At 43.6% G+C, this 27736-nt stretch overlaps 1 protein-coding gene and 1 long non-coding RNA gene across 2 annotated transcripts in view; one reads left to right on the top strand and one right to left on the bottom strand.

Moving 5' to 3' along the window:
* DNAH5 (dynein axonemal heavy chain 5) overlaps positions 1 to 27736 on the bottom strand; it is a 5853083-nt gene that overhangs the window by 5170392 nt on the left and 654955 nt on the right. The window lies entirely within an intron of this gene.
* The window catches only part of LOC146822581 (uncharacterized), a 38622-nt gene continuing 36679 nt past the window's right edge, over positions 25794 to 27736 (top strand). Inside the window, exon 1 of the long non-coding RNA XR_014962057.1 lies at positions 25794 to 26607. This is a non-coding gene — a long non-coding RNA (uncharacterized LOC146822581). The remainder of the gene's footprint in view (positions 26608 to 27736) is intronic.

The following is a 27736-nucleotide window of genomic DNA, read 5'->3' as shown; positions in this document are numbered from 1 at the left end:
ATTTTCCCCAGTTGAGGGAGAAACCTGCAGAATGGTATAAGCAGATAGACTGGTTTGTCAAGATCTCGAAGGTGTTGTGGATCGGTCTGAATACTTTGTTTGATATAGTGGTCCTGGCAGATTTGTGGGCTGCATGCAAAATTGCTATTGAGTGGCCAACAGCAGAGCCACCTAGAGATTCTGCAACGCATGTTCCTTCACCTGATGTGATGAGGAAATATGAGCAAGTGATTACCTGATTGCAGTCCAAGGTAGCTCCGCAGATTGTTGATTGGCTTAAAATTGATCGTACGACTCAAGAGCCTAAATGATCAGTGCATGATTATTACGAACAATTGTTATTGGCATTCAAACAGCATAGCGGATTGGATACTATTGATCAGAAGGATATGGGACAGATTGACTCCAAATTTGTGTTAGGTTTGAAATCGAATATTAGTTTGATGATACACCACCACCTGATATGTTGGCAGAATAAGTCAGTAGATGAAATACTGCGGTATGCCAAATATTGTAGTGATCAAGTGGAATCAGCACAAAAGAAATTGCAAAACAAGGTGATGTTGGCTCAGTTGAGAAATGCAGATTACATGCAGGGGGTTGGAGGAGGAATGGGTCAAAGCAGAGGAAGTGGTCGAGGTATGGGTCAACAAATGGCAACCCAACCAGGTCAGGGACGAGGAAGGGGTACAGAGATGAGTACAAGTGAGTGGGTGGCACAACAAAAGAAAGTGACTGCCTGTCATTATTGTCACAAGACGGGACATTGGAAGCGCGAGTGTCACTTGAATCCTGCTAATCATATTCAATACGAGTGAGAGGGACACATGAGCGAGGCTTTACAGACAGTGACTAGACCTAGGTCCATGTATGGAGGTTGCGAGCCACAAGTACAGGTGCCACAGCCTCCCAGAATACCCACGTACAATCAGACATATCAGCAGATGCCGTATTTTGAAATACGAGACAGATACGATCAGTCTCAGGGCCCTCTAGAGTACCAGAGGGGGGTGCAGGAAGAATGCACTCCCGATACCATATTGGAGGTAGATCAGAGTGGGCCATTTGTGGATGCAGATGTGAATGGATATCCTGTCACCTTTTTATTAGATACTGGAGCTGCACGTTCCACAGTAAGAACAGATGTGGTCCCCAATTTATCTCTTTCTGGACAATCGATTCAAGAAGTGGGTGTCAGTAATCAGAGAATGACCAACCCGTTAACCAGTGCATTACCTGTCAGAATAGGGCTGTTCAAGGATAAGCATCAATTTGTGGTGTGCAATACAAGTCTGGTCTGTCTTTAGGGCCATGATCTTTTGTGCAAATGAAATTGTAATATCTCATGCACTCCGAGAGGTGTGGAGCTGCAGACCTATGATGACGATGCTGATTTTAAAATGGCTAATATGAGCATGTGTGCAGAACTATTTGTTGTACTTACAAAAGCAGAATTGCCGCATGATTTGAGAGACTCAGTTGACCCGCAAGTGTGGGATTTCACAGGTGAAGAGATAGGGTTAATCCGAGGTGTGGAACCTGTGAAGATACAGGTTAGACCGAATGCTGAGTTTCCACGAACCCCACAATACAAACTGTCTTCGGAAACGGTGGCTGGAATAACTCCTGTCATGGAGATACGAGGACGTTTTTGTAATTCACCGATTATGGGACTGCAGAAGCCTAGCAGCAAGTATAGGATTGTACAAGATCTGCCCAGGATTAATGAAATTGTGATTCCCTGTTGTCCTGTGGTACTGAATCCAGCTGTTATTCTCTTTCAAATACCATGTGAAGCGGAATGGTTTACCGTCATAGATATGTGTCAAGCGTTCTTTTCCTTACCTTTACACAAAGCTAGCCAGTATTTATTTGCATTTCGGATGGGCGACCGTGTCTTAACATGGTGCATAATCCCACAAGGGTATACAGAAAGCCTCTCCATCTTTAGCCAGTGCCTGAAAAAGAATCTTGAAGGACTGGTGATGCCCCAGAAATCAGTCCTGGTTCAGTATATAGATGACCTTTTGGTCGCCTCAGAAAATGAGGATGCGTGCAGGATAGACATGGTGGCTTTGTTAAACCATTTAAGTGTAGCTCACTGGTTAGAGGAGGCATACCCTGAAGCAGAGGTCAGACCCGGGACCAGGGTTCAATTCCCGACGCGGCAGGGTCCGGAGCCCAATTGTCCACGGACTCGATAATTCTCGCTTCGGTGCCCACTCTAAGCACGAGTTCACACTATGCAGCTCTGGGCAACAAGCTTGCTTAATCTCCACAACGGCCCCCCCGCGGCGGGATGCCTGGCTTTCACCTTGGGGATGCCCAGTATGGGTTATCTCACAGGGAAAAACCAGGACGGGTTCCCAATGCAAGCGCCAAGATGCCCAAGGGTAAGTTGAGCGCTATATAAGAACACATAATAATAATAATAATAATTTAGCATCGAATGGACACAAGGTGTCTCCTAATAAACTACAGTACTGCCTACCTGAAGTTCAGTATCTGGGACATCGCATTGAGAAAGGAAAGCGAAGAGTGTCACCAGATCGCATAGAGGCGATCTTGAAAATGGGAACTCCGAAAACACAGAAAGAAGTCTGAATGTTTTTGGGTATGGTCGGCTATTGTCGACAGTGGATCCCAAACTTTTCCTTACAAGCAAAGCCTCTGTTAAGATTAACAAGAAAAGATATCAGTGATCTAATACCATGGGATGAAGAATGCTTGAAAGCCTTCCATGAATTGCGAGAAAGCATATGTTGAGCCCCTGCTCTTGGAATGCCAGACTATAATAAAGCGTTTTCGCTCTTCTGCTGTGAGGAGGAGGGATGTGCATTAGCGGTCCTTGTACAGACACATGGGGGTGCCCGTAGATCAGTGGCTTACTTTTCAGCTACATTAGATCCAGTAGCTTCTGCGTTGCCAGGCTGTCTTAAATCTGTTGCTGCAACCAGTGTCAGCATTGAAAGATGCGAAAGCATAGTGATGGGTCATCCTTTATTCATTTATGTACCACATTCTGTAGAATTGTTAATGACCCGAACAAAAACCCAGTATCTCACTAATAATAGGCTGACTAAGTTTGAACAAGTCATTTTAGTATCTGAAAATGTTACGCTGAGACGCTGTACCACTCTGTACCCCGCTACATTGTTGCCTTTCCCCCAGAAAGACGGAGATGAAAATTGTGAAGAGCATGACTGTCTAGATGTCACTGAACTATCAACCAAACCCAGACCTGAAATTGTCGATGAACCCTTACCTGAATCTGATTTGATCCTTTTTGTTGATGGATCATGTTTACGAGACAATGAAGGGTATCTAAGAGCAGCATTTTCTGTATGCACCATCACCGGAGTAGTAGAAGCTGCTTGTTTGAATAGATTATTCTCAGCTCAAGTAGCGGAAATCATTGCATTGATACGTGCCTGTACTATTTCACATGGAGTCAGAGTGACAATCTATATGGATAGCCAATATGGGTTTGGTGTAGTTCATGATTTTGGTCAGTTGTGGTCTCAAAAGGGATTTTTGACACCCTCAGGGTCTCCGATCCGAAATGGTGAATATGTGCGCCAACTATTGGACACTTTGCAAAAGCCCAAGGCCATAGCAGTTGTGAAGTGAAAGGGAAAAGATTTTGTCACAAAGGGCAATAACTATGCTGACGAAGTAGCTTGTTTTTGTGCCATACATGCATGTGTTTTTAATGGACAATATACAGGAGAAAGCACAGAAGAAACCAAGCTCAGCATATGATGCTAGCTGTAGCTGATACATGGGATGAGGTGAAGCGGTTACAAGATGAAGTCTCAGAGGAAGAAGCTGCTTCATGGGTCAGAGCAGGCTGTGAAAAGACAGATGATGGCATTTGGGTGTCAACCTATCAGTTGACACCCAAATGCTTCCTAATTGTTTGTTGAGCCTAATGGCAAGGCAGATTCACAGAGCAGTTCATCTGGGACGAGATGCCATGGTGAGAGTGTTCAGGCAGACATGGTTTAATCCGCGTTTTCGTGTGATTGCTGAAGAAATGTGTCATAGATGTGTTACGTGTCAGCAAATGAATGCAGGGAAAAGAACTGTGGTTACAATGAGTCACATTGGGAGATCAAGAGGCCATTTTAACAGGATACAATTGGATTTTATTGAGATGCCAAGATGCAATAGGCTGAGGTATGTTTTGGGGGTGGTGTGTATCTTTTCCCGTTGGGTTGAGGCATATCCAACTCGACGATGTGATAGTCTCACTGTGGCAAAGCTACTATTGCGAGAGTTTATCCCAAGATACGGATTTCCGACTTCAGTGGAAACAGATAGAGGAACTCACTTTCATAGTGAACTCATGAAATTGTTGTGTGCTGCTTTAAACATAGACCAGAGATTGCATTGCAGCTACAGGCCTGAAGCATCTGGTCTGGTGGAACAGGTGAATGGCATGATCAAAATGAGAGTGGCTAAGGTTTGTTCATCGACTGCATTGAAGTGGCCCGATGCTTTGCCTCTTGTGCTAATGAGTTTGCGCAGCACTCCTGATAGGAGGACAGGGCTATCCCCTCATGAAATACTGACAGGGAGAGCTATGAGATTGCCTATGGTGCCAGCAACAGCATTGATTAATATCACTGATGATATGGTGTTGGACTATTGTAGGGGACTGGCTGATGTGGTTAATTCTTTGTACCACCAGGTGAAGGCCGCAACTGCATCCACCTCGAAAGACCTGCTGTATGACCTGAACCCCGGAGACTGGGTTCTTGTACGCAAGCACATGTGGAAAAGCTGTCTGGATGCCCGCTGGAGAGGACCATATCAGGTAATATTGGTCACAAGTACGGCAGTAAAGTGTGGAGGACTGCCACATTGGATTCACGCTTCGCAAGGTTCTGGAGCCTATGGAGGAATCACCCATTCCCCAAGTTGCTCAAAGAACAACTGAATCTGAAGATTTACAGGGAGAAACAGCACAAGGAGAAAAAGAACTGCCTGCGGAGCAGCAGGATACAGAGCCTGAGATTGACGACATTGTGGAAGTGCCCTCTGAACCAGACCCGAGTGAACGGCCTGGCGTAGAAGGAACAGACAAAGAGGAAGAGCTGAGAGCAAGTGCCAGAGCAGAGAAGTGGCCAGCAAGAAAAGAGAGGCTAAATATAAGACTTGCATCTGAGAAAAATCTTGCTCCGATTCCTGAAACGTCTGAATTCAAACAAAGCGAACAAGAAGATAATCCGGATGATCTAAGACACTCAAGAAGAAAAGGAACACCGTCTCAGAAGTACAAATCTCCTGGGTGGACATATCTGGTTGCAGATGCAGGGACCGAGGAATTCCGGGAGACTGGGACCTGGAACAGTGAGCTACGGAGGGGACACCCTCTTGATTGATATTCAGTTGTTAGTTCCGGGAGTTGAAGCCTTTGGAACCCTGACACAAGTTCCGAATCCACCCAGATTGAGCGGACTGCGATTATTGATCCTTAATCAAGTTGTTTTCCCTTCTTTTGGTCAACAGCTTACTGCCTTAGAACTGGGAGAAATTTGTGCTGAATTGGTTCTCCAAACACTTGACTCTAACCCCATTAGAGATGAAGCTTGAACTGTGATCTGATCAAAGAACTCATTAGGCTGTAGAAAGAAGATAACCTAGCCCTGAGTGAAAGAAGATTTAAATTTAGGGTCCTTTCAATAGAGAGAAGAATTCAGGATTAGGGCTGACTCCTTCTCTACAATAGGCTTAGTATTGATGGACTAAATCCGGCAAAATTCGAATGAGAAATCAATCAATGGACATTGAAATTTGAGTTTAAAAGTACAGAAAAGAAAATTAGAGACTCTCAACGTTTCTTGGTGTGTCACATACGATAGTGGAAACATGGCTTCTGAAACATCTGGACGAAAACAAAAATTTATTATTGGGACTCTTATAGCAATAGTGCTGCTTGTCATAATTGTGGTGATTGTCACATCTTTGAGTGGGTCTCCCAATGATGAAAAGAATGGGGAACAGCCTACCCTTACCCCACCTGGTTTAAATGTCGATATAGAAGAAGGTCAATCCATGAAAGACAAGGAAATGATCAAGGAAACTAGTCGTAGATTGCATGTGGATTTGTCAAAGGGTGATTTCACGCTGAATGCATATGCACATTTATTGTATGAGTTTGTGGACACAATGCAAGTGAAAGACTGCTATGTGTGCATGCAATTAGCAGCTTTAGAAGAGGAAGGCATACAATACCATCACTTGCCTGTGACTAATGCATTACATGCACTATACTATTAAGTATGTTTATAGTGAAGCCCACTTTGAATATTATTTCTCAAATTATGATGTGGTACTCTCAGAAGTTCCAGTCCTGAAATACATGAACAAATATGATGATTATAAAAATGTAGAACGCATGTCCAAGTACTTCGTGCCTACCATCACTTTAGATACGTCTTATGCACATAGACATAATTTGACCTGCATGTTAACTAACATTGAAAAGAAATTTGTGGATCAGGTAGAAGATCGACATAGGCAAACGTTGTTTCGACCAGATCCAAAGCATAAGGTACTGCCATGGACCAATGAAGAATTAGATCATAAAGCAAAGGGAAGTTCAGGACCCATAGCTTTAGACTTTCAGCAGAAAGGAAAGTTGTGCATTAGACATCCGTCCACATATTGCGACAAGATATTCGTGGGTGAAAGTGATTGTGAATACGTTTTTCTGATTGAAGAGTCCATAAGAAAAGCACTATTGGATAAATTGACCATAGTGCCTAATGTCTATTTTGTATGTGGTAAGAATGCTTATGTGAAACTGCCCAAGAATTAGTATGGGACATGTTTAGCCATAGTATTTGCCAAGATATTCCATGTGGATGATTTATGGCCTTTGGAAGGAAAAGGATCTCACAGGGGAAAACGTGGTGTAAGTGCTGGAGAAATCATTGGTGATGTATTTGGAGCTATGATACCTAGACTAGGTGTGGTTTTGAATGATTTCAAGATTAGAAAGCTGGCAACGATAGTGGATAAACTCTCCGTGAATACAGCACAAATCCTGTTATTAGTGGATGGTGAGATGATCTTGATAAGGGCTATGGTTCTTCAAAATCGTCTTGCTAGACGTCCTACTAGCAAAAGCTGGAGGAGTCTGTAACTTTTGAGAGTCCAACAGTGCTGCACTTATATTTCTGACACTAGTCAGGATATAGGGAAATATATTGCCAATATTTCAGATATCCATCAAGAATTGCATAATTTGGCTGCTGAGGGTCTCTGGGATCATATTGGCAAGGGTTTCGGACAGATTGGTAGTTGGTTTGGCAGTTACATCCTGAAACCCATCATCATAACTGTCATTTGCATAATTATATTGTTGGGAGTCATCAAAGCATGCAAAGGGCCAGACATCAAGAGAATGCCCTGAAAAAACGAGAACAGCAAATGGAAAGACTGCAGGACCGTCATTACCAGCACCTTAAGGGGTTAGAAAGATTTAGACACGGACAGCAAGCTACATCTTCTGTTTAGGTCAGTCTTTTCTACAAGGAGGAAACTTTGAAAGATTGAAATTTGATGTTATGACACTTGTCATAAGAGGGGGGAACGGATAGAGTGCTTTTAGCACTCTATTTTGTATGGGTGCATTATAGTCATGTTTGTCATGCACCTACACACAAGTATATCGTTTGCAGTGTTTTATGATTATGAACATGTATTCAGTAGACTCATTTAAACATTCATTGTAGTGCAATGTTATAATATGATCATGTATGTATTGTCATGCCTGCATATACAGAGAGCAGGACAGTTTATAATCATATAATGTAACCGTTTCTTGTTTAAAGTTGCCCGACTTGGTAGGCTCAAGGCTGTACTTGTTTTTGCACCTCCTTGGTTTCTCGAGAAATAAATAATGAAATGCATGTTGTTTTCAAGAAATAGCAGTGTTCTCATCCTACTGCAGGTATTGGAATGCCAACTCGATATTTTCAGATCGGAGAAGATACAAGGAATGCTTTGAAGACAGTTGGAAGTGAGAAGGGAGGATGTCTTTCGTGTCTGGCTGGTCTGAGAATCAAGGTCACCATGCCGAACAAAGAAGTTCTAATTAAAGAGCGTGTACCTTCCCACATAGAAAATGTCGCAATGGAAAATTTTACTGCGATGAAACCAAGAATCGAGTTCTATATTGTATAATGTGCAGGGACAGAGCCCCAGACTTCTGCTAGCTTTTGGAGAGAAAGGAGCATCTTAGAACTCGCTCCTAGCCATAAGAACCTTAACTCATTTAACGGGAGTACTTCTCAGGAAGTCAAAACGTGCTGACACCTTTGGGAATGGATGGAAGGGTATTAGATAGCATCTCCTCTTAGTATAGTGTAGGGACAGATTTGTTTTATTTCTAATGAAAAAGGATTTAGACTCTGCTTCTATCTTGAGCTTTATCCTGATCCTTGAATTCACCATTGTATTCCTGTTTTGCCGAATTACTTATATTCGTAGAATCGGCTCTGTATTGATTTTCAAATATCTCTATATGCTAATTTTACGATGTGTATACATCTTATTATTCTTGGCCTTATAATAAATTGACAAACCTAAAGCCGGAGTCTGTGGTATTTTCAGATATGATATTGTCATCGTGTTATGAAGTGTTTTTCCCCTACACCACTTTTAGTAGGTTAATAAAAGATCCTGAGCGCTGTTAGGAGGACGAAAGGGGTGCAATTTAGCGTAATCAATGCTCTCATGGGAACAGGATCACTCCTAACTGTTAGGAGGACGACAGGGGTGCAATTTAGCGTAATCAATGCTCTCATGGGAACAGGATCACTCCTTGTCTTCTTAACAGAAAACACAATGACTCGACATAGAAGCTCTCCAGTATTGCAACTATTTCTTGTCATCTAGTAGTTTCATCTGTTCTACTTGTAATTAATTTTCTCATTCAAAACTACTTTCCCATGAATAAATCGTCATATCTATCTTTCTAAGTAACAGATGTATTCAAGTATTAGCAGCAAACATTGTGCAACAGAAACATTTGCATAATTAGATGAAAACATGTATGCAACTGGGATTCATTATGAAAAAGCAGGTTCATGGAGAGGTCAGGAAACAAACATTTTACATTTCCTAAGACATGTTCGCTTGTCAGGCAATGTTTCTTCAGCTATTTAGGCCTAGTACGAGTTAATGTGGTTGCCTACTACAATTTTTGTACTTAAACAAATTTCATTTTTTTATTAATTCCCAACGTTAATTCTCTGCACATTAATATAAACAGTGTTAATTTTCGAGATGATAAACGCTCCCCAGAGGTAATTAGGTTTTGTGGATATACCTGCCGCCCATGTATCCAGGGGACTCTGATTAGCATTTTATGAATGCCAGCAAATCTATCTTGTTTGCAGTTTAACTCTTGTAAAGAGCTCTTGGGCATGTTTCTCGCTAGGTAAAATACTCCATAATCAATTGTGGATTCTGCCTGTACACCTGCGTAGCGCGCGCCCTAAACCCATCCTCCAAGAATTAAAGTATGGCCTTTGATCTCACAAAGATATCTCAAAAGAGATTTCAATCTAGTGATCGATTGCGGAAAGGACTTGGAAAATATAAAATCAGTCCCTCTGCGACCAAATTGCGTGATCCTACGATACCTTTTCACAGACCACCTTTTTTACCATAATCATTATCACATGCGAGCGGAGCACCTTCAAAATACCTGCATTCGGGATGTGCGCTGTACATAAACCTCTTGTGTTTGATTTAATAGCCTATAGTGTTGCTCCACTATAAAAATCTAGTCCACATGCTGGCTACTCATAACAACTGCATTGCCTCTAGCCTTTTCATCAGGGCGGAAGCAGGAATACTTCTCTGCGTATATTTAAAAACTCTTTTTTTTAATATATATTTCTATGTGACATCCTAAGGTGAAAATCTCCTAATTGTTAAAGAAAGACACTTTTTAAAAATGTTGAAAAGGTGATCATATTCTAACACATGAGGTCAATAACGACTTTAAATTTGTGGGCTCATGCTTCAAAACTCACTTTTAATGTACGCCTCTCTCTTCAAAACAAATCCCTTTCGTCCACCATACAATCTGAGCTCACATATTTCAAGGTATTCTCATGGACTATTGACTACATAGCCCATATGAAAGTGCCTTGATATTAAACGTGATCGTTTTTAAACATTAATTTAGAAACATTAAAGGTACCACTCCACCCGGACGACAGTGTCATTCAGGATTTGAAGTAAAATGGCCACTTGCTTCTGTATGTACCCTATGTTTGGCCTAGATTCTTATTATAGAAGGCGCAACATTATAGACTATTAAATCAAACAGAAGAGGTTACTGTACAACACAAAACCTAAGCACTCATATTTTAAGGTGGTCTAATGCCCTCATTATCATATCTAATAGACTATAAGGTTGCACTTTTTATAATAAGTTTCTAGACCACATATAGGGTACACGTGGCAAAAAAACTTGCATTTTAGTTTCACTAATGGCTTTGGCATAAGAGTGAGAGTAGGCATTAATATTTGTAAGTTCATAAGTATTTCACAGTCCTTCCGACTGACTTGTTGCAGAAGAACAGCATTAAAAAAAAATATTTCTCAGGTTTAAAGCAGTGCTTAATTGGAGCCAGTGGTTTTCGGTGCTCGGTGTTGGCATTTTATTGTCAACACCAGCACTTATGATCGCCGTCACATGGAGGCGCTATTTGTCTAATTTTGTGATGAGCACAACAACAGTTGTTTAATAATTCAATATACTTTAAAGTGACTAATACCTTCCACCCAAAGCTATAAGAATAGCTTGGGAGGCAGGTATTAGTTCTTTTTAATCTATATTAAAAGTCTGAATCGGCACACTTGTAGGAGTGTGATGGTTAATTGTTGTTGGAACTGTCATTGGCAGTGCTGGCAGGGCAATGAGTGGTGCAAGCTGCAGTGGCCCACTGTCAAGGGACCTCTCACTTATGTTTTCGACACATTAAGCATGGATTGAGGCATCAGCTTGCCACCTGTGCACCAAGCTATTATCAAAGGATAGAAGTATAAACATCAAGGTTTGGTGGCTTATGCACAACAAAGATATCTGTATTTTTTTGCTACTTAGTTTTGACTCCTAATTAGTGGAACACAGGTCAATGTTTCTGCTTTTTACATGCAGATCACATATTTGAATGTTATGTAGATAGCTAAGTGGGTTACTGCTTTTGTCGTATAAATCAACAAGTTACTTACCTTCGGTAACGTATTATCTGGTAGAGACACAGTCTAGCTACAGATTCCTTGACTTTCAATTCTACCCAGGCTTCAGATTGTATCGGGAAATTTTTCAGCAGTCCCTCTGCAGTCCCTCTGCACGTCAAGGGACGGCGCCTAACGACTCTGTGATGACGTTGACTCCAGTTCTGGCGTCAGTGGAGTCATAAATGTCCCCTCCAGCGTGCAGACGTCAGTTTAATCTGTGAAACCTTCCTCACCAGAACGCAGAGCCACTATAGAAACTGGTTGTGTAAACTGTGTGCCAAAAAGATCAAGAAACTCTTAAATATTAAAAAGAAGTAACATCAAATGGCATGTTAATTCCAGACAAGAATTTTAAAGAAAAAGAACCAAAATATTCAACGAAGCACAGGCTACAAGAAACCCGGCACCCTAGCGTATAACCAGCATGCAAAAGAATCTTACACCCCACAGACCATTCACCAATGGTAACGAATGGCATGGTAATACTAAAACAAAACCTATAAAACACCAAGTTGTTTGTTGAATAACACCATTATGTGAGATAGTGACAGTGTCAATACAAGGTATGATAATACTAGACAAAGACTTTCAAAGAAAGAACAAGATGAATCAACACTGCTCAATAGTGGTTAATCCAGTGTAAAAGAGAAAACACCCCCACTGTACTGATCAGTCACCATTGGAAAGGATGGCATGGCAACATCCAAACAATACCTGTATGTCAAGACCAAGTGGCCTGTTGAGTGCCAGCATTGCATGAGACAGTGGTCACCGGTATAAAAACCAGTACTGAAAAAGGGTATAACCCTTACCTCATTGTTCGTTTGCAGAGTGGGGAGGATGGGTAGGGCATTAAAAGATCTGTCGCTAGGCTATGTCTCTACCAGATTATACGTTACCAAAGTAACTTGTTCATCTGATAGAGACATCTAGCCACAGATTCCTTAACTTTGAATTAAATACTATAGCTATACCCACCCGGAGGAGAGTCTGCAAACCAATCCTACAAAATCTCTCAAAGAGAGGTCATAACCAACAACCAACCCACTATACGTAGGAACAGAAGAAAAATATCCTGCCTCTTACTAAAACCCATGGTAACAATCACAGACAATATAATGAAGAAACAACATCACAGGCACTAAAGAACCGAGCCTGAAGGGGAAAGGGTTAAAACCCTAAGCAAGAACATCTAACAACAACCAGACATTATTATTTAACCCCAAAAGGGATAAAGAACTCCTGGAACAAAACGAATGCCATGTAACCCGCATTCTCTACACCAATAAAGATATATTCGAAGACTTGTCCTGATAAACTCGATAAGAAGGACTTCCAGAACCCATCCCAAATACAACCAAGATGAAGGTCTGAAGATGGAATCCATGTACCTAGAAAGTTGAACAACAGTCCATTCCTTTCACAAAGACCAATGTTTAGACAAAATGACCACTCAACGGTTACATAATGCATTGTAAAGATGTTAAGATGACACCAAACTTAATTTGAACAATTAAGCCAGATTTATATAATCTTGCTTCACGCCTACATATAGATTCAAATGAATAATACATACCCATACACCAAATATGTATACTTGGAAATACACATGTATCAGGTACCACACACTAGAGACTTTGAGTGGACTGGGATCTGCATGTGCCGCAAGGAGCTTTGAAACTCTTCCCTGCAAGACCTCCTGAGCCAAGGCACGACAGTACGAGCACAACCTCGAAACGTGGAACGTTCGATCGAGACACCATAGGCAAATAAGAAAAGAGAAGCAACTGCATCTCATAATAAAATCTTCTTTTTTTTATATCCTTCTTAATATATATACACCGATGCCGAAGGTGACTTGGCATTAAGATAACGATGTCTTCCAAAAGTATCTTAAAAAGTCGATACAACCTAAAGAAAAACTTACATAAAAACGATCCATGCTAGCAGCAAGCACATACGACCACACTTGTGACATAAAATAAAAGTTTATTGTTAGTCAGAAAAGGATCTATATATATATATATATATATATATATATGAATAAGCAAAGTGTCCTTGCGGGGGGAGCGCTTTAAGCTGGTGCCGGCCGTGAGGTAGGACAGCCTCACAGATATTTTCAAAAGCAAAGAAAAGCCGCACTCTTTCTGGATCTTCGTTTAGTAACTTTTAATGACCATCTCTGTTACCAACGCGTTTCGAACTCCACTGGTTCCTGATCACGGTATTGACCCAATACCGTGATCAGGAACCAGTGGAGTTCGAAACGCGTTGGTAACAGAGATGGTCATTAAAAGTTACTAAACGAAGATCCAGAAAGAGTGCGGCTTTTCTTTGCTTTTGAGAATATATATATATATATATATATATAAATTATTTATTAAGCTTTATTTCGACTGTTCAAATCGTAAAAGCTACAAAAAACATACATGTTAAAAGTGTAAGAGAAAAAGAGTTCGTACAGCGCATCTCACAATGGGCATGTGGAGACTTCGTATCATAAAATTGTTGCTTTGGTGGCAAATTGCCTGCATGGCTAAAACATGTTAGACCAGTGTGTAAAAATGACATAGGGTGCTCGATTCAACTACTCACAACAATTAAAATTGAAAACAAGCCCACAATGAGCCAGCAAATGGATACCATACCCGTTCAGCAACAGCCAATAAGGAGTTATGCATCATACAAAATCATTTGTACATTTAAAAATGGAATTAGTTAAGTAAAAAAACTAATGTGAAATAAAAATAAAAAAAACTAATAAAAGCATCTAACAGAGGATATCACAGATTAAAAAAGAAACCTTGGAGCTGTGTTATTGAACAGGGGGAGCTAGCACGATCTTACAGTAGTTTGGGTGCATAAAATAAAACTTCATACACAGCAAACAGGTTGATAACCTTAGCACCCTCTCGTAGCAATCTGGTTGTACAATCAATCTGCAGTAAAGAGCTTGTGCAATAAGTCTAGTGCAATTGAGGGTATCATAGTTTTAATAACTGGGGCCCGAAAACAACTCGGTTTAAGGGTCAACCTGGCCATTGCTGAAGAGCTCTCGTGCGTGCCTTCTTTCTAAAGCCCCACATGTGGCTTAGAAAATTAGCCACTGCGCAAGCAAAGAGGGGCCTGGTGTCCGACTTCAGTATGCCTTGTGCTTCCCAATGGTTCTGTGTGCCCAGTTGTCGGCAGACCGGTTTGAGCCATTTGTCCCTTGGCAGCGCATAAGCAGGCCATGCAAACATCACGTGGGCTACGGACTCCACTGGGGCATTGCAACCAGGACAATTGCTCGGACTTGGAGCGTTAGGGTGCCACTTGGCTGTTACCTCACCCACAGGAAGGGTGCAAAGCCTAAATTTAATATACAACGTCCTGTGGGATCTGGATTATGTCTCGGTAGGGTTCCAACGATCTGACCTGTTTGTGGAGCAGGAATTCCTCAGTGAGTTTCCCCTTATTAGGCTTGATAGACTTGCGTTGTTCCACCCATTTCCAATAGTATTGCTTCACTGCCTCTTTTCAAAGCAGGGTGGGATCTGGCTTGTCCCAAAGACCCTGGAACCTGACATCTGACACCAATTTCCTGACATTTCTAATCCACCCTACCTTGTTGCACGTGTCAAGACGGGTGACCTCTGCCAAGGCTTCCGCGAACGGCAGTAACTTCGGTGTCCTTGTGATACATGTCCAATAACACAACCGGCGGAGCTTTGCCCCATCGCTTATAGGGCCGTCTGACCATATCGAGCATTAAGGGTGTACGCAAGGTACTTTGGGGCAGCATCACGAGGTTCATAAGAAATTTGTTTTCTGAGGTACTGAGCTCGGATGTCTTGTCGAAACCCCACAGCCCTGTGCCATACAGAGCTGTGCTAACCACCTTCAGATCATAGACCTGCAGGGCGGCAGCAACAGGTCTACTATGCGAAGAGTGGTGTTCCTTCCCTAGAGCACCCATGACACGCTTGTGGCCCAGTAACATATTGGTTATGGTGTGATTCCAAGACATTCTATTCTATTTTCTCCTTTCATCTGCATTAGCCATCCAAGAGGTCTTTGGTTAGTTTGAACTAGGAAGTGAGTACCAAACAGGTATGGTCTCAGTTTCTTCAGGGATCAAACCACAGCAGAGGGCTCCCTCTCAATGGCACTCCAAAGCTACCCCCTGTGGAGCAGCCTTCTGATTATGAAAGCAACAGTTTTGCCTTGTCCATCATCATTTATCTGGGATAGGACTCCTCCTTTCCCCAGCTCAGACGCACCAGTCTACACTATGAATTACTTTAAGTAGTCTCAAGCCTTGATTATTGCTTCTTTTAGGGTGTTAAAAGCATTTGGGCAGCCAACTGCCCAGTTCACTTTTTTGGGCAACCTGTTGACTTCAGCTTTGATGCTTTCCTTGACTCGGTCAGACTGGTGATATATTTTTAGGTCGAGCCTAGTGTTGCAGCGCATGCGCTGCTTGCTCTGCGAGGCATATTGTGTCAGCTCGGTGATTCCTCGGGAACGGTTCGATGCCAAAAGGGGTCCACCTCTCGACAGTCCCAACCCTGAATGCTGTAATAGCACAGGTGAATGGGATGATTAAGCGGGGGAAGGGATGGAAGGGGTCAGCAGGGAGGGAGTCCTGAAAGGCAAAATACTCAAAAGATAAGCAAACTTATGGATATACTGTTATCTCTTATCTAAGCCAGTGAGCAACCCATACCTGTAAAACAAATATTAACATTCCTTCCATTAGGGGTAAGCATGGAACAACAGTTCTGTATCTAGTTTAGTATTGGTGGTTAGCGCGCTATGAAAAGGATAGAGGTACAAATGAAATCATAAGTACGGAGCCCAAACATACATGCAGCCGTAGCTAGCTTTACTATGCGCAAAAGAGCCAAACACACCAGTACACACACAAGACTCCACATCACAGGGGTAGAGCAGAAAGCCGCCTCTTGAACCCCCTGTTAAGATAAACCAAACAATAATGTTCAAAATACTTCTTTTGAATATGGAGCAATTTAGTCTTTTGATAGTCATGTGTATAAGCGGAACCACTTCCTTCACAATGAAACCTATATACCTAAATCAGTGGTAGTAGTCATGGAAGGATGTAGCGTAACACACCCCAATGAGACAAAGATGCGGGTGCCTTAGTAGCAGGAATCCAGATAATCACGAAGGTTAAATCAATAATGTCACAAGCACTAGTTATGCCCCCACAAGTTGCTTTAGCAATAGTTTCCACTGAATTAGTAACACCAGGAAGCTCCCGATAGAGGTGGTGCACCCTTACCCTACTCAAGTTTGAAGCAAGAATCCGCAGCGCGGCAGACGCTGATCGACCAGAGAATAACCAGCAGCTTGTTCCTTGCCCAATGCTGCCTTTAACCGGTCTTCCTCTTCCAGTTGTCTTCTCACATGATCAGGACTATCACGGATACCTCCGCTAAGCCCCATGGGAGATGTAGTTTTAGCGGACACCCCTGCCTAGTACCACGGGTTAGTCCGAACGAACGGGAAAGCGTGCCGTTCAAGCGAAGACTGGAAGTGGGGCCAGTGTAGAGTAGAGCTGTGAGGTCTATGAAACATTTCGGCATACCCATCCTCCTCATCACCTCAAGGAAAAAGGGCCATTCCAAGGAATCAAAGGCCTTTTCGGTATCTAAGAGTATCGCTGCTGCCGGCTCCTCGGGCGAGATTCTGTTGAGTACAGCAAACAATGTTCTCAAATTGAGGGCAGTCGATCTATGAGGGCCAAATCCCTGAGCCGAGGAGATAATGCAAACCAACAGTAAGGTCAACCGTAACGCTATAATCTTGGCCAAGATTTTGTAATCTAGGTTTAAAAGGGAAAGTGGCCTATACGATCCGCAATCTAGCGAGTCTTTCCCCGGCTTGGGTAGCAGTATTACAACCGCTTCCCGCAAAGTGGGGGGTAGCTCCTTGTTCTCTAATGCTTTATTGTAAACCTCTAAAAGATGGGGTGCCAGCAGGTCTTTATATGCTTTATAAAAATCACCTGAGAAGCAGTCCCGGCCGGGGACTGTGGAGCCATTCACGGCATCTGTAGCACTAGTTATTTCCTCTGCGGAAAAGGGTCCGGCAAGGAATTCTTGTACAAATCCCTCCACATAGACCAAGGCAATTTCCTCAAAATATCTCCCCAGCTCTGTCGCAGTATAAGTCGCCCTAGATGTGTATAACTTAATGTAGTAGGCTAGAAAATTGTCCCTTATTTCTGGGGTACCTGTGAGGATTCGACCCGAAGAAGCCCGAATTTCAGTGATGCATGGTCTGCCGGTTGAGGGCTTCAAGAGGGGTGATAATGTACGGCCTGGTCTGTCCCCTTCTCCATAGCGGCGGGCCACACCGTGTTTAGTTAAAAAGAGAGTTTCCCTCTCTGCGGCCTCCCTGAAGTCGGCCAGAAGGGAAAGGCGCAAACTAAATTGGCCAGGGTCAGTGATCTGCTCTTCATCTATTGTCCTTAATTGCTGCTCAACATGGCCTATTGTGGCCCTAAGGTCTATCAGTACTCATGCATGCTTGGATATGCATACCCCATGCAATTAGGCCTTAAAAGCCTTCCAAATGACCACCCAGGAGTTTACAGAGCCAATGTTTAGGTCAAAGTACTCCTCTATTGCATCACAGAGCTCTGCCTTAAATGTCTCATCCAGCAGGGCCCGCCCCGGGAATCTCCATTGTCTCTCGCAGCCCTCCGGCCTGGGGACCCGCAGCACAACTGGAGAGTGGTCCGAATATGTTCTTGGCAGAGTTTGGGAAGATCTATACCAAGTATCCGGATCGGGAGAGATCATCCAATAATCCAGCCTGGTCCATGTGTGTATTGTGCCAAGTAATGGGAGTACGCGGGATCTGTCGGGTTGCGCAGTCTCCAGCTGCCAACCAATCCAACTGAGTCGCACAAATCCAACAGCGCCCGACGTGCACGTGGTTTGGTGTCTGTAGAGACAGAGGAACTGTCAACGGTCGGGTCTATGAATAAATTGAAATCCCCATCCATAAATAGGTATTCTGCATCTAGCTGTAAAATTTGTGCCTGTAGGTCGTGAAAAAACTTCGGACTGTCCACATTGGGGGCATATATATTCACCAGTGTTACCCTGTGACCCATTACCTGCCCAGTCACCATTGTGTAGCACCCATCATTGTCGTTGCGTACTTTGTGTAACTGGAAGGGGAGGCGTTTGTGTATTATAATCGCGGTGCCTCTGGCATAAGAGCTGTAATTCGCAAAATAACAATGAGGGCTTCAGCTGGATGAAAAAGCAATGACCTTAGTTCTGGGTAAGTGTGTTTCTTGCAGAAATGTGATGTCAATCAAATGCCTTTGCATGTAATGTAATATGTGCTTCCCTTTTCGAACATTATTAAGCCCCCTGATATTCCAGGTGACGAGCGACAGATCGGAATAAGTGGACAGGTCATCCAAACCTGCCATTTATATTAAATAACAGTAATTGCTGTTGAATGTCACAGCAAGCCACAATTGTTAGACAGTGAGTAGCCTGCAAATGTAACAGATGTAACCATATAGTGAAAGCAACCCCTCCCACCTCCCCCCACCCATCCCTGTTCACCCAATTGCAGGGAGAAACCCCATGAAGTACACATTTATAGTTATCCTGCAAACATCGAAACAAATCAGGTAGTATATAAACCAGGTACATTACCACCATGTTACACATTGAACGTGCCACACACGTGAGGGGTGGCAACGCAAAGCCAGGGATCTAATGATTGTGATGTTTAAGACACATCTTGTCGTACTGTGTCTTTAGATTTTTAGTTATTAGAGCTTTTATAGTCTCTACAGAATTCTTGCACAGCCGTGGGAGAGTCAAAGATGCGTGATCTGCCATCAGTGTCAATGCGGAGCTGTGCAGGATACAGCATGCCATACCTGAGTCCCAAGTTACGGAGAGTCGCCTTGACACCATTATATTTACGCCTCGCCTCCTGAACCATTGATGTACAGTCTGGGTACAAGGCCAGCACAGATCCCTGCCATGTGACAGTGCTGCGTTCTCTTGCCAGCCGCAACGCTGTATTCCTGTCCCGAAAATTGAAGAGACGTGCAATTATGGATGTAGGTGGACAGCCTGGGTTAAGACGGGGGCCCAAGGATCAATGGGCTCGCTCCACGGTAAAAACAGTGGTGACGGTGTCGCTGCTGAATATGTCGGCCAACAAAGTTTCTACAAACTGGTCCATTCGACCAGTTTTGGTCAATTCAGGGACTCCCAGTATGCAGATATTATTGCGCCTGCTGCGCGATTCCAAATCCTCATATTTAATTGCAACCTCCTTTATTATCTTTTCAACGCATTCCAAGCGCTTAACTGACTGGGCAGCGCCATCCTCAAGGTCAGACACCCTGCCTCCCACCGTGTCAAGACACTTTTCATGCAGATCCAGCTTGGCGCCCATACTGTCTAGGCGTTTATCTTGTGGTACTGAAAATTCTGGACCCGTATTATAAACATCGTCGTATCATGACGATTTTGGTATCAGCGAACCGCGAATGATGAGTGCGGTATGCATGAGTGTTTTCGTCATGTTACACCGATGGATTCACTGTGTATTTGAAGATTTCGTTCTGAACCATGGGTTCCATTTTGTGCATAGCAGCCATTTTGTGGTTGCCCTCACATAGGCTGATGACTTTAGCTGACTTTTGAATGACCTGAGTGAACTGACCGTGTTGCCTGAAGCTGACCTCGTTGAGCCAGTTCCTTGTTAGGCAGCTGGTCAGATAGAGATCAAAGAACAGGAGATTGTAAAGTTTGGTATGCACATACAACCCCCTTATCCTACCTCTCATCTGTTTCTGTTCTTGTTTTTATGGTCTATTTACGATGGGGAGGTGACCATTTTTATTATGGGTTTGTCCAGCTTGTCTAAAGAAGAATGTTGCTTTTGTTCGGTCTTTTTACCTTTGTCAACTGTAACCTTTATGAAACCCTGTAATTATAATGTTTTGCTCATATCCTGCTAAAACCCCAAAGGCTACTCACCTGTTGCCTCTCTAGCTTTTTCATTTGTTTAGGAATGTGACTGGTACAACTCCCTTGCATGCCTAGGGCATAATAAATGGTATAAAAGGTCTGAGCTAAGACCATTCTGGAGACTGCCTCTTTCACTTGCTATAAGTCAGCTTCTGGGAGACTTAGTCTCACTCATTTGAGTTTAATAAAGATGTCTTTTCATATTTCAGCTTCTTTGCCAAGTTCTTTGTTATATTACACTGAGAATGAAAATTTTACAATACCACAATCTAAGGTCTCAAATCGGCTATCTCGAGCTCTGAAACCAGCCCTCAGTTCTGCAGCAATGAGCTCAAGCCTGTGGAGGGGACACCTGTGGTAAACGCTTCCGATACTCCCTCCGCCATGATGTTTTCCTTCTCTGTGGGTTTTTCCGTGGGTTTGTTAAACTGTAGCAGCCGCTATTTAGGATCTTTGCGGCCCATAACACCTTGTATGAACCCTCTGATTTGAGGCGTTTGCCGCGGGGCGACTCGCACTGCGGGGGCAAAGGAAGCGCCTCACTGATAATGGGCCCAATCAGTGAAATCACTAGCTGCCACGTACTCCGGGAGGCAATGTGGTACAGATTTCTCACAAAGAGCCTCCGACTGTCGGATTCACACAGCCCTACTATGGCACCAGTGGAAAAATACTGATTCTATTGTCCGCTGTCTGCTGCACTCCCGTTGCCAATGTTAACCACCAATATGGCGCCCGATCTGCATCAGAGGGATCAGAGGCTGTTCACGCCAAGTTTCACCACCGCATCACAGGTGTTGTAACTTGGGAGTGAGCGGATGGGGCCCCAGGACTTACCAACCCCCCTCAACCGCCCGAGCAGTCAGATAACTGCCTCCGAGGCTCACCCGCAGTCCCTGTCACTGCGGGGCCTCCGGGAGTTAAATGGGCGAATCCCGCTCGGACCAGCCGTGTTGCCGGGAGCGGCGCATGTAAGCAGGGAAGAGAGGGAGGGTCTGTGGTCCAACCACGCTCACCTCAAATGCAGGAGCACCCAGCATCGTACGCATGAAGCACCTCTTTGGACACGGCACAGATCTTCCCCGGGACCGTCTTCGTCTCGGTATCTGGCTCCACCTTAGTTTACTGTTCGTCCCGGAACAGGTCAGCCCCAGCATGTTCAGCGGCGACGATCGGCTTTACCGCATCACAGCCTCCAACTCTACATCGGCAGCAGTCCGCCAGACGGATCAGTATGCGTTTTTAGCGGGATAGGGCAAACAAGTTGGAATCCGCCTGCGGAGCTTCAGTGCTACGTGGCCATTTTGGTCAGCTGCCTGGCCACGCCCCACCTGGGGAGGCTTTGTGACACCTTTCTTTGGGTCAACCTCAGTGGCTGTCTTGTATACCCTTGTCTTGACCCAGTGGTCCGCGTTCGGTCTACCAGATGCTGATGACATTTTTCATTGACGCCAGGTACTTAAAATGTATTCCTTCATAAACAAATTATAAAGTCCATCATAATCCTGCACTTTACTTCCAGTCAACCAGCCACCTTGTGTTTTACTGAGTAGTCTACAGATTCTACCCAGGACTGATTTAGGGATTTCTGAGCCCCCTGAAGCTAATTCTACACTCCTCAGTAGTGAGTCCAAATAACTCAATCAGGGAGCCCTTCATGAGTTCATAGGACCCTGCTTCTGCCCCACTAAGGGTCAGACGTCTGTCTCTGCACTTACCAGTTAACAGTTACCTACCACAGGAGTGCCCTCCAGTGAGACTTCCTCACTTTTCTGGCTTCAGAAGCCCTATCAAAGGCTGTGAACCACTTGGTGATGTCATCATCATCCCCAAATGTACAATCCCTTTTGGGATTTTAGGATTGTAGGATCCTTCTTTTTCTAAACTTTTTAAATTGTTGCCAAAATTGCAGGTCCTAGGCCCATCTCTACTTTCTCTTTTTCTAGAGCTAGGAGCCTAGTCTCTAGGTCTAGTCTTTTGGTTATCCATACTGAAAGGAGATCCTCCTCACTGTCTGGTATGGAGTTGGCCCTACTGCTGTGGGAGCCAGATTCCGTACCTCTTGGGTGTGGAGGGTAGGACACAAGTTGAGGTAGTTGGTCTAAGACTTCATCATACTCACTGCTTTCCCCATTTTCCTGAAGGCCTTCATCTTCTTATGTGGGGTGGTCCCTTGCATGCCCTGCCAGGAACTCCTGGAGTTGTATCCTGGTAGGGTTGAGCCCAGTTCTTGTCTGTTTAGCCTTACTGAAAAGCCTTATCTCTCTAACCTGTAGGTTGGAGTAGGGGGTGAGTTTAAGCTCCTCAGCCATATTCCCTGGATTGCTAAATATATTTCTAAAGTGGGGTTCTTTTTGGATGGCCTACACTAACAGTTCTACATACTTCCCCCCTAACGTCAGTGACTTGTACTTTTTCTAAAAAATGTTACAGGAACCTTAATACAAGGCCCTAACATGACTTTTAGAAATTTGGGAAAAAAAGTCAATTCAATAAATGAGTTGTACTGAAGATAATTTTGGGATTCTTGTCATGTGATCAAAGGTTGACTCTAATCAAAGGTTGACTAACTCAATAGATTCCAATCCTTCTGTGACACCAGGGGTTTGGTCATTAACACCACCAAAACCAATTTTACAGCCCAAGTTCTTCAAAAGCAGTGTAGTGTTAGGAGGGGCCCCCTTGGAAAGAGTCGGTACCTTTGACTACCTAGGTGTCTGCCTCTCAGATAGAATGTCTTGGAATAGAATGTCTTGGAATTCCAATTGTCTTGGAATACCTGGGGACCCCTTCCCATTTGCGAGTGGCTTATCACCTTCTTAAATTAGGTGGTAAACTGCAATTGTTTTGCGATCGCAATTGCGGTCGCAAACCAATCGTACATTGAAGTTCGAGTCGCTATTAGGATGGGATGCCCTTGGCACGCCCTTTCCTAATAGCGAGTCGCAAACCCTATTTTGCGAGTTGGTAATAGGTTACCAACTCGCAAAATAGGGTTTGTACATGGCCAATTTCCCGTTTGCGACCACAAAAAATGGTTGTACATCTGGCGATAAGTTCACAAATAGCATTGTCAACAGGGCGGGGCAGGAATGTTTCTCGGGTCAAGTTTAAAAACTCACTTTTGATAAATGTATTACTAAAGCATGATTTGGTTGCAGACTGCCATTTATAAACTGCATATTTTCTACTGAAATAGCCACAAACTTTCCCACTAATATGCAGTTTTACAGACAAAACGATATATGGTCCTCATTACGATGTCGGGTGGAAAGCCTCCGACCTGCTGTCAGAGGCTTTCCGCCCGAAATTGTAGATTGCAGTCTGACTGCCATGTTAGGATGATGGCAGTCGGTGTGAAACCTGCGGGGCGATTCCGGCGCGGTTCCGACGGGCTAAAGGAGCCCGTCAAGGCATCTGAAGCCACGACTATCCCCTAATGATGGCGGAGCCAATCTCGATTATGAAGGCACTTTCCGACAGCGTTTTCATGTCAGCCTTTACGACAGGGAAAGGCTGTCGGAAGGTTTCTTCGGGGACCCTAGCAGGGCCCCTTTCCCCCCTGGCTCTCATCTATAGGGCCTGGGGGGCACTTATGGTGTGCCCCTAAACATCCCTGTCCATGTGGCAGGCACCGTGAGGTGCTATGCCACACGGTGCAGGGAATGTTTCCAGACATCCATTTTACTATGGCAGCTTGTGCTGCGGGCCTTTTCCACCCGCCGCACAAGCTGGCATAGTACCATAGATGTTTCTGACCGCCCTATGGGCGGTCGCATCCTAATACTGAGGTCGGAACCACCGACCTAAGGTCGGATGGCTTCAGACCGCTAGTGTCCCTGACAGCCTAATGAGCCCTATAGTGAATAAACAATAATCTGTTGAAATTGGATTCAGCAAAAATGTATTTCATTTGCACATCACCAAATGAAGTGTTCTGATTTGTTTTCATCTAATTAAAAACTTTTTTATCACTCAGAATTGCAAAAGAAAGTGTTTTCATAACTACTAAAATATATTTTCAAGTGTTTGTATAGTTCATTTACAAGCTATTTAAATGCTTTGTTTTAGAAAAAAAAAACTGACCTCCTACAGCCTTTCATTTTACACTCTGTACAGCAGGATTGTCAGACAGTTGACTTTGCAAAATCCTCTAAGTTTGCTGCTTATTTTATCCTGGAGGGTGTGTTTATTTTTCTTTCTTTGACTGCAAATTGTAAAACATTAGCTGATATTTGTTCTCCAAACAGGGATAATGTGACAAGATAAAAATAAGATTTAAAGGCAACTTTAGTGCTCATTCGCTTTCTGAAATAACATAACAGCTTGCCAGATAACATAACAGCTTGCTAGTAAAAATAGCTTGCCCTAATAAAATCTAACTCGCCATAGCAAGTGGGCGAGTAGATATCTCGAAGGCCAAGGTATACTATTTTGCCCTTTTGCAATCAGGAATGATTTTGCTCATTTGTCACCCTGCCTTTAGACATGGACCAGTTGCGCTTGTATCCACATCTGTCCCCATCATGATCTTCGGTAGGACAAATGAGTTGGTGGAAACTGCTTTTTTTCTTCCACTAAACTCCCCAACAGCCAAATCACACTCTGGATTGTTGTGTCCTAAAGGGCAGGCCTTTGGCACAACCATAATTGCATAATACGACAACGTTATCAACTGCTGAACACCTCTCTTAGTTTTAATCTATACCGATGCTCATGAACATCAGTGATTTGTTTTAAATAAAGAGGGAGATCTCTGATCTTCACAAGCTACGTTATAGATATACGAAGAGCATAAATATAATGACTCACAATCTCTCCTTAACACCACCATACCAGGAAAATGTACAGTCAAACAATACAGGCCTGCAAAATTTGATACACTTTTGTTCACTGCAACAATACAGTTCAGTTCAGTATTTAGGGAATTCACTTAAAAAACATAAGTGTTTGGAAAATAATTGTCTTTTTCTTGAAAATTGCCTAGAAAATAAATATAGAATATACATGAATCGAAATGTGTTGTTTTCAGTCCATTGAAATCTTACCAGGTTTCAGATGGCATTTACAACCAACTTGGCCTTCAACCTGTGCTTTAGTATTTTAAAAGAATCACTCCATGCTTTTATTGGGTTTAATACACAGTTAGGCCTTAAATATCTCTCTTGCTCTTGCAGGGGTCTCCAACGATTTGGGTAACGAAAGCTGCTTATGATCATTGAAATTTATTTAGAATTACTAATATTGTTAGTGTTCTAACAGTGCCAACTTTAGACAATATCACATTAGTGGCCATCTGTGACGAAGTACCACCACAGCAGACTGAAGCACACAACACTGCAATGGAACACTTCCCCCCTTACCTCTCCCCGTGTCCTCTCCTCTATTTTCAGACAGGGATCGTGGAACAGGATGTGGACTGTTCCTTTAAGAAGCTCCTGCTTTGGAACTCCTCGCCCGATCATGTGACGGGGTCATGTGATCCGCCCAGCCTGAAAACGGAAGAGACGGAGAGAAGCCGGCGTTCAACTCCAGCTGGAAGAACGACAAGAGGAGACCCGGAGGAAGAAGAGAGAAGTGTCCAGACCTCCTTCATGGTACCGGGGAGCTGAGGAGTGACAGGATCTGGAGACGAGGAAGGAGGAACGCCAGAAACGGAGCACCGAGGAGCCGCCGGAAACGAAGAACCAAAGAGGGAGCCGGACCCCATTCGGCATCATGAAAACGCCAGCCGCGTCCCAGGAGGGATGGGCTAGACAACGTACGGGGACGGTTTGGGTCTGTGTGGGGAAAAGAGCTTGGAGCTCCCAAGGAACGGACGGGTGAAGGGAGCTAAAGTCCTACAAAGCGCCCACTGTGTTGTTAGTTTAAACTACGCATAGTTGTCCTCGCAGTAAGAAGATCAAACACATAACACTGGTGTCGGGATCGGGTGCTTTCTCCCTTCACTCCCCACCCCCTGAGCACTATCTAAGGACATCAAAGCCACGGTCTTACATTCTCTTTTTTCTTTGTTGTTTCCTTTCCTTTGCCACTGGGAATCCCTGTGAACTCCTGACAACAACGGGACAAGAGAGAACGCCTGAAGTTCCCCCCCACTCTCTGACGCAAGAGAGGGAAGATGGCAGTCACCCCCAAATGACCATGAGAAACCCCTGAGTGACCAAAACCCCCCATATAATCGTGTTGTGAATAACACAATTGAATCACTTGAAACGTGTTCCTGTCTGCTTCTCCACCGCACCACACCATCATTTGCAAGATTACAAGCAGTGACCACCTCAGTTAATCAGGCACGCTTGCCAGCAGTAAGGTAAAATGGCTTTGATAATTGTGAAATGCCTCTTTGTGGGTAATACATAACAGCCAGTGCTTCAATGCCCCCGCCATAAAGGTAATAATATTAGTGATAAGTCTCCTCAGTGCCTCTTCATTCATCACTGAAGTATCAACTTTAAATATATTTAGAAAATTCAGCCATTTTTCTACCAACATGACCTATAGAGGTCTGAAAATATGCATGTTTGCGACTTGAATTTTAGTGTACATATATTCATTTGTCACGTGGCCCGTGGGGACATTGTCGTTTTTCACTAAGTTAGCATGAGCACTTTACAGCTTGCCTGCTGCTTTTGGGCACGTTACTACACATCTTTATTTTTGCAATACTTCAAAGACGGCTTTCAAATGGGAACTCATCGCTGTGTTCACTCTCTGCATGTTCCTGGAATTTTGACTGAACATTTTGTGCAAGGTCAAACAACAATGCCCCTTATTATTCTGTTCTGGCCAGACCTTAGCCCTTAGACAAAACATACTGATGCAGCTGTTATTTGGACAGCGTACGTAGGATTTTGGTAAGTTACACGAAAAGGTGAGACAGACTTGGAGAGAGACCTTTCCAAGAAGAAGACCTATGATGTAAATACACCATCTATAGGCTAACGTATAGGGTCCTCTGACTAAGCCCAGAGATCTTCTATTATATAAGAAACAAGTTACTTACCTGTACACTATGGTTCCCCAGTATTGCTATCTTTCATAGATTCACATGCTTGTATCTTTCCCGTCGTCATGGTGGGAGTCTCACGGTAAAGGAAATACATAGCAGTAAAAAGAAAAACTGCCTAGATACCATAGATAAGCATAGACTTTGGTAGCCCAGTACCATCACTATGTGGTCCAAATGCCAGCCAATAAGACGCCAGCCGTGAGATCACACTCTCCAGCAGAGCCACCATACCGCAGATTTCCAGCCCCGAGTGAGAGCCAAGGAAGTAATCCGAGATAAAAAAGTGGTCTACCTGAGAAACGAGGAGGCGGGCGGGTCGCATGTGAATCTATGAAAGATATCAATACTGGAGAATCATAGTGTACAGATAAGTAACTTGTTTCTTCTCCAGTATTGAATCTTTCATAAATTTGCATGCTTGTATCAGAAT

Source organism: Triturus cristatus, chromosome 5_2 (assembly GCF_964204655.1).
Source record: "Triturus cristatus chromosome 5_2, aTriCri1.1, whole genome shotgun sequence".
Classification (NCBI taxonomy): domain Eukaryota; kingdom Metazoa; phylum Chordata; class Amphibia; order Caudata; family Salamandridae; genus Triturus; species Triturus cristatus.
Note: the sequence above shows the minus strand (reverse complement) of the source record. Positions and strands in the feature narration are given on the sequence as shown.